The following is an 8302-nucleotide window of genomic DNA, read 5'->3' on the forward strand; positions in this document are numbered from 1 at the left end:
GATTGGATATAACTGATCATCCTTTAAATACATGAATCCGATTTTCAAACATATGGAATATGTTATTCACTTACCGTAACTATGAACTGTTCGATGATCATTCAAAGATGAATTACGGAATTTAAGAACTTGATCCGTCTTTTTTATTCCTTTTGCAAGGTGAATCAATCCTTTCAGTTCCTCAACAGTTGTGTTTTTTTCATACTTAACTTCGATTGTTTTTTCCAACATAGGAATATGGACATAAATGAAGTTTTCAGGGTTTTCTAAAATATAAATTTATCATTTACAATTTACATGTAGATGAGAAATATGTATTTTTCTACTTTTTGTGTTCTTGAGAGATGTTACTTTTTCAACTTCTGCGGTTACAAGTAACAAAAGTATAACGCGTTCATTTGTATCATTCTTTGGCCCATCCATATATTTTTGTGCATGTAAGCATTTCCCTATCCTGTGTTGGTATGTTGAAGAAATACATCTTTTTAAATATATCTTTTTATGTTTGTTTAAAGCTTCATGGGCAAACTTCGTAATCAAATAGAATTATATCAGATCTGTTTGCTCATGTAACTGTGATAAAAATTATCTTAAACTGTTTTGTGTTTTGATTTTACACTAGCTGTAAGTTTCTGTTTTTTATAGATAGCTGTTAATAGCTGTCAACATATTAAGTAAGAATTGATAAGCTTCATGTAACATTGTTTATGATAACCATTGGGAATAGATACCTCTAGCAGTTGAAAAACGAATGTGAATTCAGGTAAGGTAAATTCTTCTTATTTTCGATATATTCTACACTTTGTTGACACGTAAAGCGCTGATTATTGTCCATAGTTGTATGTCACTCTCATTTAAATGTGGTCAAAAGGTCAGAATATTAGGAAAGACACAGGGAATTTGATGCGACGTTCATTAAAGAGAGGTTTAGTTAGCTTTAAAACCATGTTTAAACCAACATTGTCTACATCTGAAGTAAAAGTCTGTACCAAGTCAGAATTATTACAGTTGTTATCCATTCGTGTGATGTGTTTGAGCTTTTGATTTTGATTTGATTAGAGACTTTCCGTCTTGAATTTTCATCTGAGTTCCGTATCATTGTGATTTTACTCTTTTTATAACTATATTTATTATTTTTGTGATTCGTAATAATTTATGGTTTATTTTTAATTCCTGCATAAGAATTGAAATTAAAAAAAAATATTACATATCGTTGAATTGAATTATGCGTGTCTTTCTTTTTTCTGACTGTTTATCATTGCATTCAGAATAATACGAAAACAACAATCTGAATTCCATACTTCCCAAACATTTCATTTTACCATTTATATTTGATAGCTTGTTTTCAATTTGAAGTGCTTGGGCTTTTAAAACGCTACTTCAATAAAACCAGAGATATTTTTTTAAACATAAACATATTTTTTTCTTTGACAAATGACTAGAAACAATTATTTGTTAATCTTATCAAACACTAAAATGATAACGAAGTATTTAATCAGTACTTGAATTTACCAGTCATGTCATGCGTCACGATGGTAAGCTGTACTGTGTCGCCTTTCTTGATACCTGAAAATGAATAATTGATTCAATTATCGATCTATTTCATTCCCTTTTAACATCATTAATCAAGAAATTCAATGTACCTTTCATCATGAAAAATTCTATTAATTACATATTGCAATATTGCCGCAGACATAAACCCCTTTTGATCTGAGTAGCTTATTTTGATGTGAGCAGCTGTCAAATCAATTTTCATACTTATTCATTGCAGTTAATTTTGTTTCACAAAAGATATCAGATATGTTCCTTACGTCGTAACTACAATTACTTCCCTTTCATGAATGTGACCTACCGAATTAGACTATTTAGCGGATTCGTTATAATATAAGCAACACGACGGGTGCCACATGTGGAGCAGGATCTGCTTACCCTTCCAGAGCACCCGAGATTACATCTAGGTTTTTGGTGGGGTTCGTGTTGCTTAGTCTTTAGTTTTCTATGTTGTGTCATGTGTACTATTGTGTGTCAGTTTGTCTTTTTTCATTTTTAGCCAGGCGGCGTATTTTAGATTTATGAGTTTGACTGTCCCTTTGGTATCTTTCGTCTCTCTATTGTCCTGCTCATACAATTTGCTTGTTATTGCATTAATCAGCTTAGTATATCTTCATGCTGTTTAGTAGTAAATATTAAACTACACACTTTGCATTTTTCGAAAAGTGTTAAATTATATGTTTCGATATTGAATGCACAAATGAATATTTATTATTGATTAGACTTTTATTATAATATTTAGATCCATATTATCGTTTAGTTTGCTTGTTTATTTAATTATTATCTTCGTCATTTCTCAATTTGTATCAACATAATCAGTATATATACATAAATCATGTTCAGTAAACAATATGATAGTAATGTAGAATTTTCTAAAATTCATTGTCATTTACGATATAGGAAAAGTATTTTCATACCATTACTTTATCAAATCAGTATCACATCGGTCTGATATAATCATTAACATGACTTACCGTAACTATGAAGTGTTCTTTCGTCGGCTAATGAATGGAGACGGAATTTAAGATCTTGCTCCGACTTTTTTATTCCATCCAAGTGATGAATCAATGTTTTCAATTCGTCAACCGTAAGAGTATTAGCAAATATAACTTCACTTGTTTTTTCCAACTGAGGAATGTGTATATAAATGTAATCTTTTATCAATGGAAATTCTGTAAAAGAAGTTGACAAAGTAAGATAAGAAAAAGTGGAAATCAATCACCAAAAGATAAAACTAAGCTGACATCTTGAAAATTTTAATATTGGCTCCAATTCTTTTAAACACTTATTATATCCTTTACACCTTCGCATATTCAGTATCATATCATAAGTACATATCTGGACGTATTATTGTGACAGTTGTGTTATCGTCCAGTAGAGATTGTTTTTTAAATCAAACTTACTATAAGGAATATATCATATTCTATCGAAATACAATTGACTGAAGAAAAACAATAGTTCAACTTTGAAGAATTGGTGGAATTGTCTTAACTTTGATGAATTTCAACCTTATAATCAAATCATATTAAATATATATGTAGGTTTATGCTCATATTACATACCTTTATCGAGTAGTGTCTGAGTGTTGTGTCTAACGGTTTCTGAAACAAAGGAAACCAATCGAAAACTCTTCTAACAATTTTTTGGAACAACATTTTATTTTTTAGTTTGTTAGTAGTCATTTGTTTTTAACTCTACGGATTAATACATTGTCTTGTTTTCAAAATATACTTTTTCAATATATATTTAATTCCTAGTCGATCGATACTTATATCGTGGGGGAGATCTAGTCAAAATAAATAGGAGTAAACGTACAGCTAAATCTAGTCAAAGAAATATGCCTTTGTTAAATACATTTCTTTTTCTTTCATTGCTGTCATATTAGTTGTATATTAATTTTTGCATAATTCTTTCAATTTGTTGTACATTATGTCAGATTTGATAATTGGAGAGATGATGATACGGTTTTGGTTTTGCTTCTATTTTTAAAGAAGAGGTACGATGAAATAAAGTGGCTTTATTTGGATTATACAGGATAGTTGTCTCATTTTAAATAATATCATATCAAAACTATTATTAGTGCATCAATGAAAAGGAAATGGTTTGTATCACGATATAATGTTATATGTCTACTCAGTATTTGACTTTTATACATATCTTTAAAACATAGGCATGATCATTTGTTTGTTTATTCCTCATTTGCTAGATGTATAGAGTGAGGGTTGAGATCAAACAAAACAGGATAAGCCCCGTCTCACAGCAATTCTAGTCTCAAGTCAGAAACTTGTATACAGATATATTCACCATTTCCTTTCTCAATTTTAGATATAAGAATATGTTGTATGGGGCCCAATGAGACAAATATCCATACTTGTAGCATTTGCGTGCCTTGATTTGTCTTTTTTATTTTATTAATTTGTGTATTTCGAAGTAAAAAAGGGACAAAAGATACCAAATGGATAGTTAAACTCATAAATCGAAAATAAACTGACAACGCCCTGGCTAAACATGAAAGAGACAAACAGACAAACAGTAGTACACATGACACGACATTGAAAACTAAAGAATAAACAACACGAACCCCACCAAACACTTGGGGTGATCTCAGGTGCTCCGGAAAGGTAAGCAGATCCTACTCCACATGTGGCACCCGTCGTGTTGCTTATGTGATTGGTGGCGTTTATTTCTCTAAACAAATATACACTGTTGTTAAGGAGCAAGCTATTCAATTCATTGCCACTGTAAGATATTTTCCAAATATCATAAACTGTTAAGTATTATGTAATACACTGAATTAGGTTTTGTGGGATAATCTGTTAATCTGTTAAATTACGATGTAAATTAAAACAAGTCTTTGTCTTCATAATTGGTATATTTTTATGACACTAATTAACACCATATGGTGACTTAAAAATGAAACTATAAAGAACAAACCAAGTAACTGTAGTTCTTCGATGTGGTTACTCTTTACTATGCTCTCCGTTCTCCTAACAGTCCTGCTAAGGTCTTCAATTTCCGTTACACTTTTCTGCAAACGGTTAAACACAGAAGTAATTTATTTTTATGTTCTGTACATGTAAACGTTTGAATCAAATTCATCATGACACAATGATCAGATTATCAGTTAAGAAATAAGAACTAAACCTGAAAAAAACTATATGATATTTTGAAAAAATCTTCTCAAATTCGAAAAGCGATTTATTGTATAAAGACTTCTCATTTTTAATTTCCTTTAAAGTTGGTATTTGTTTTTGCCAACAGCACTTTTTTTTATTAAAACCAGTTACATTTTTCTGTTATGGATTTTAAATGAGTTCACAGAAAGTATTGTTAAAACAATGTTACTTTGGAGATCTCCAAAAGAATGACATATGAACGTAAACGAAGTACGGAACTTGTATGACTAATTATTGCCAATCTTTGAATTTGATTAAATATGCTGCACAAGTTCAGAAATAGTATTCTGAAACTTTCAAAATCACATTCGAGTATGTTCGTCTACATAACATAATTTTATTACGAAAAAAATGATAAAAATGTAGCATTTTTATGTATCACAGGATTTCCCTATTGCAGTCTGTGTTTTCACTGACATTGGATCAAGTATAAACACACGAATCTAATACATACCATACGTATGATTTGAGTTATCTTTTATGTTTTGATTGTGACAACTATTTTTCAATAAACTTTGCAGGTGAATACATGTTATCCTTTTCTTCCTCTTGCTTTTTATTTAATGATCTCTTTTATTGTATGTTTTGCGGAAAAAATATTAGAAGGGCATTTTATCTGACAATTTTAGAAACAAAAGTCTGCCCAAATTCGTCTATCTATAAAAGTTGAAAATTGAGAAAAAACAATCCCTTCAGTTTAATTTCTAATCAAAAGTGATTTTTTTTTGTTCATCTATAATTCATTATGAAATGTTTTTTGTACAAAGTACCTATATACATTTTTCTTTATTGAGAATCAATGTGTGTTCGATAAAGAATTGTTCTTTATATTTTGCTTAATGGAAATAATATCGGAGTCCGAATGCAAAAGGCATTTCCAGGCCTTTTTTAGTGTATTCCTTGGACATGTTGGAGTGAATTAACTTTTAATTTATTGTTCATTTATCTAATAAAGACTTACAAGGGGCTTACCTAATTTCTTGTACTGATTACTATTATTACCAAAATATGTAAGGTTAGAAATACATATAACATAAAATTGAGAATGGAAATGGGAACCTAACAGTTTACATTTGACCATTACTGTATCAAATTTAATGAAGAAGAAAATGTCAATTGGCCCCCACTTGGAAATAAGTGTAATTGTCTGTAGCCTTGCATGTGAACTGAATGAACCAAATGAACAAAAATGTACAAGTACCCCGCCATGTCCTCTATGTTTAGGTTAGAGAAATTTATATGTGTATTCATCTTATAAGTTAACTGACTTTCTTGAGTTCGTTCTTATGTAGGACTGTTTCACCCCTGTCATGACTGTCCTAATTTTATACAGGTTTGCATACATGTTTAAATTCACCACATTCTGTATACATGTTTCTGTCCCAAGTAAGGAGCCTGTAAATCAGTTACTGTCGTTTGTTGCTGTGTTACATGTTTGTTTTTCGCCCATTGTTCATATATAATAAGGCCTTGTATTTTCTCGTTTTAATGGTTTTATATTTGTCATTTCCGGGCCTTAAATAGCTGACTATACGATATGGGCTTTGTTCATTAGTAATATCTTGTCTTAGGGAGGGATAAATCCTACTTTGTAATGAACCACTCTGATTCAAACAACAAAATCTCTGAAACTGATATTATCAAGATGCTTGATTTCTTGATTGACAACATATTTGTTACGTTCGGAGGCCGTGTTTTTCAACAGACTGTCGGCATTCCAATGGGAACAATCTGTGCCCCTCTACTTGCCGACTTGTTTTTTTATTATTATGAGGCTGACTTCATGCAGGAACTTCTTAGGAAGAATGATAAGAAGTTAGAAATATCCTTTAACTCTACTTTCCGCTATATAGATGATGTTCTTTCACTAAATAATTCAAAATTTGGTGACTTTGTGGAACGCATCTATCCAATCGAGCTAGAGATAAAGGAAACTACAGACACAATTAAGTCGGCCTCATATCTTAACTCGCATCTAGAAATTGACAATGAGGGTCGGCTGAAAACGAAACTTTACGACAAAAGAGATGATTTCAGCTCTCCAATTGTAAACTTTCCATTTCTAAGTAGCAACATTTCAGCAGCACCTGCATACGGGGTATATGTCTCCTAATTGATACGATATTCCCGTGCTGGCATTTCCTATCATGATTTTCTTGATAGAGGGTTGCTGCTCATAAGGAAGCTATTAAACCAAGAGTTTCAAATGGTGAATTTGAAATCATCCCTTCGTAAATTTTACGGACTCCATCAAGAGTTGACCGTTATGGAATAACCGTTTCAAAAATGATATCGGATATGTTCCTTACGTCGTAACTACAATCCCCTTCCATTTCATGAATGTGACCTACCGAATTAAGACTATTTACCGGATTTGTTATCACATAAGCAACACGACGGGTGCCACAAGTGGAGCAGGATCTGCTTACCCTTCCGGAGCACCTGAGATCACCCCTAGTTTTTTGGGGGGGTTCGTGCTGTTTATTCTTTAGTTTTCTATGTTGTGTCATGTATGCTGTTTTTTTTTTTTGTCTTTTTCATTTTTAGCCATGACGTTGTCAGTTTGTTTTAGTTTTCTGAGTTTGACTGTCCCTTTTGTATCTTTCTTCCCTCTTTTAAAAGATGTTTTATCGGCAATATTTTTTATATAGAAACAGTATCGGAGCTTCAGTACCAAACTTACGAATAAATAAAAAATATTGTATCCAGACTTGATCAGTATAACATTTGTTTCAAGTTCGATTAATGAATTCATGACTTTTGAAAACATGTTCTAGAAAATGATATGTCAAGTTAATCACCTTTAAAGGTTAAAAGTAAATAGAATATATTGCCGATTGATAGATGTTTTCAAGAAAATTATGAAATTATATTTATGCAGAAGATGTTTTCCCTGATAAACGTCCGATCTCGCTCCTTTTAGATATTTTGTGAATCCCTAACTATTTGTTTGCATATATAAGCTTGCATTTCTAAAAGTAATTATGATATTATAACAAGTGTATCCCTCAAATTATCAACTTTACTGTTTAAGAAGCTTCCTAACTTACCTGTTAACTGAATTAATTGATAAGCAACCACAGACAGTTTAAATGTCCAAATATAAAAAACGCAATATGTTTGTAGAGATGGAAAATTTGACTTAATATTATTAAATAATAAACGTATTTTTTAAAAGCGAAGACTATATTACTAACTTACCTCCATAGATTGTTTTGATGTCAACCAAACCTTATATATTTCATCTAGTTCTTGGCAAACAAACTGTTTTCCTTGCAGACATCTTATTTGTATTTGAATATGATTCGCAAATGATGGTTTCAATGCAGGTGTTAACCCAGTTATAGCCCCTGTCAGTCTATTCCAGAAGCAACAATATTCAGCGCTATCAATAAATTTTCCTGGAGGAATGTGAAACAATGTATTTCTAACGGAGCGTATAGTTTCAAGATGTTTTTCGTAATTTGGATGAACTATCTCACAGTTTTTCAATATAGATAAGGTGAGAGATATATCAAGGACACCTAAATCTATATCTTTTCTTGCTTGCAACTGACAAATACATATAGTTTTAC

Source organism: Mytilus edulis, chromosome 14, assembly GCF_963676685.1.
Source record: "Mytilus edulis chromosome 14, xbMytEdul2.2, whole genome shotgun sequence".
NCBI lineage: Eukaryota > Metazoa > Mollusca > Bivalvia > Mytilida > Mytilidae > Mytilus > Mytilus edulis.